This window comes from Colobus angolensis, unplaced genomic scaffold, assembly GCF_000951035.1.
Source record: "Colobus angolensis palliatus isolate OR3802 unplaced genomic scaffold, Cang.pa_1.0 Scaffold5, whole genome shotgun sequence".
NCBI classification, from domain to species: domain Eukaryota; kingdom Metazoa; phylum Chordata; class Mammalia; order Primates; family Cercopithecidae; genus Colobus; species Colobus angolensis.
In genome coordinates, this window is record NW_012118487.1 from 34,803,228 (window position 1) to 34,806,285 (window position 3,058).

The window sequence follows — 3,058 nt, forward strand, 5'->3', positions numbered from 1 at the left end:
TGGAGGGGGGTGTGGTTTTAAGTCCCCAGGTGATTCTAGCCTGCAGCTAGGGTAAAGAATAGCTGGTCTGGGGCCATGAAAGGCAGATGATAAATTGTTCTCTTTTAGATGCTTCTTGGTGGTTAATTTTACTTTTTCGCCATTTTGTAAGTTTTTCATTATATCCGACCAAAATCTGATTTTCTCTTACTCCATCCTTCTCAGCCCCTCACACATTTGACAGTAACGAAGTCGCCACTCCACCTTCTCTCCCTGAAACAGCCTGGGTTCTTTTAGTCTCTCCTCTTTCTGTCTCATTATTTGATTTCCCCATTCTGAACCCCTTTCCTCCAGTTTCTGCATATTCTTTTTAAAGTACAATGGACAAAATTAGGAACAATATCCTAACCATTATTTTACTAGAGTAGAATTCAGTAGAAGTATTTATTTCTAGTTTCGATATGTCATATGTAATATTTCAGAATCACATTTATTTCTTTTAACATTTCTACTTAATCATCATCTGGTTTTTATTAGCAAGAAACTCATGTGCAAAAATCTGAGAAACCCCACTCCAAGATGGAAAACCAAAATTTGGGGCAAATTGTTTCTTTTTCTTTTTTTTTTTTTTTTTTTGAGACAGAATCTCGTCCTGTCGCCCAGGCTGGAATGCAATGGTGTGATCTCAGCTCACTGCAACCTCTGCCTCCTGGGTTCAAACAATTCTCCTGCCTCAGCCTCCCTAGTAGTTGGGATTACAGGCGCCCACCATCACACTCAGCTATTTTTTGTATTTTTAGTAGAGATGGAGTTTCACCATGTTGGCCAGGCTGGTCCTGAACTCCTGACCTCAGGTGATCCGCCTGCCTCGGTCTCCCAAAGTGCTGGGATTACAGGCGTGAGCCACTGTGCCCGGCCAATTTGGGGCAAATTTAAGCACCAAATGTCAAGCATTATTTTCGAGGCAGACAGACATCAATCTTTCCCCAGGGCCATGACCTGATAAATAAAATTAAAGAGACCATATGTGTCCATATGCACACCATATGTGTACAAGCAATTGGTTAGTGTATTTTTAGGCAAATTCTAAGCTATACTGATTACTACTTTTCTGAGGATTGTTATATTTTAATTTTTCCCTTTGTAGTCTTTCTGTCTTTCCTACTTGCTCTCATTAAGCCAATCCTCAAATGTCAGGTTAAAAGAAACGCTGCTTAGTGGGAGATGAATTGGAAGACATGCAGAAATCATAGCCTATCTATTAGGCTAGGAGTTAGATATTACTTTGATGGATAGATATTACCCTGTTACACCCATTATATGGATGAGGAAAGGGAGACCTGGAAAGTTTAAGTAGCTTGTTCACTGTCCATTGCTCACACTCCCAACGCAGGGTCCTGGCTCTGGTAAGTCCCTCTGGGGAAGGTGAGGTCTTCCATTGGCCATCAGCCCCTGACCGTGGAGGCCAGACACCACATCAAGAAACCTGAGCCTCAGAGACTGCAGTAGTTAGACTTCAGGTCCCATAAGAGAAGAGCCTGCCTCTGTATCACATATTTGGGCCTGGGCCAAATCAACACAGAAATGCGCTTGAAACATTAAACAGGACGTTCTGAAACCACGTGACTCTGTGAAACGCTCCTCCGAACCTTTAGGGAAGGGCCAAGGTTCTTTAAGAAATATGTAAACCACAGAGACACCCTTGCATGATGCCAGCTCTGTAAAATTAAAACCTTGTCTGGAATTAAATATAAAACTGAGTTGAACTTCAAGATTCCTTCTAGCAATCGATAGTAAGGGGAAAAAAAACCCCACACCCACTCACACTCATATTTTGGGGACAAAGGAGGGAATTGAAGTCTTGTCACTTCATGTCTGCCCTGCTAAGCACATTGTGCTAAGAGAAGGAAGAAATGAGTTCTGGGCGCAGCGAGATACTGAGGCCCGCAAGGCTCTGAAATCCCAAAGGCGCTGAGATCTCAAAGGAACCCGGACGCCCCTACTCCGGGGTCCGGACTCAGCGATGCGCGCTGCTCCCTGAGACGCCGCCACGCCCGTGTCCCTGCAGGACCAGCCGCAGCCGCCACTGCGCAGCGCACAAAGGTCCCCACGGGCTGGAACACTGGCCTCATCTCGTTGTTTCGAACCAACCGTAAAACGCGCGTTCTCTCCATTTTCAAAAAGGGCCGAAAAGATCAGGGGCGGGGCGGGGCTGCCTGCCCTGGCTGCCTAGGCCCAAGGTTCTTTCCTTTGTGTGTGGATCCCCAAAGCACAGGGCCGTTCCAAGCCCGATGCTGGCAACCCTGCACTCACGCCCGCGTCTGCAGCCTTCGGGCTGTCGCCTCGTCGCCAGCGCGCACCACCTCCAGACGAGGCGTGGCGACGCGCTTCTCGGGGCCCTTCCGCAGCCCTGCCGCACGCGCGCCCGCCTCTCCTATCCCTGCCTTTCAGTCCCCACCACCGGTCTGGAAGCTTTAAGCGCCCAGCCGCCTGCCAGCAGCGCGGGGGCCGCAGATACTCACGTTTCCAATTGTGTCCCGAAGCGCGCGCGCACTGCCCCGCCACTGTAATTAGAAGGACGGGAAAGCGCTCTGAGAGCTGCCTTTCAGGTAGCGAGGGGTGACAAGCAGGCGACCAGCTGAAAGCCCCTCATTTCTCACTCAAAATGCTCCTCAGTGCCGCCAGAGCAGCTGCCAAGTTTAATAACTGTGTCAGACAGCCCGCCCCTCCCCCACAAGGAGCCACAAAGATGACAGGCGGGGGACTAAATCCGCATGCCCAACCGCAGTCACCCGGCCTCAGCCCCAGCGACGCCGCCGCTGGAATGACTGTGCAGGGAACGACCAGGAAAAGGTGTAAATGCCAGCCCTGACCTAGGAATTCTCCACAAACCTCTTTCTTCACTCCGAGCAGAAATCGGATCCTTTTCCCAACAGTATTTCTGAAACAAAACAAGAGGCAGGCGCCTTTCCAGGTAACCCAACCTGCATTTCAAATGCAAAAGGCGCTTTCGCAGCAACACTCATCCCTATTTCTACTGGATTTCTGGGTATCGATGGGATATTCTGCGCACCATGCA

At 49.1% G+C, this 3,058-nt stretch overlaps 1 protein-coding gene across 1 annotated transcript in view; it reads right to left on the reverse strand.

Annotated features, from left to right (window-relative positions):
• The window catches only part of TRIM2 (tripartite motif containing 2), a 189,122-nt gene extending 186,473 nt beyond the window's left edge, over window positions 1-2,649 (reverse strand). The window contains exon 1 of the mRNA XM_011959780.1: window positions 2,502-2,649. The gene's annotated coding sequence lies outside the window, so the exon portion shown is untranslated. The remainder of the gene's footprint in view (window positions 1-2,501) is intronic.
• Between the last annotated feature and the right edge of the window lie 409 nt (window positions 2,650-3,058).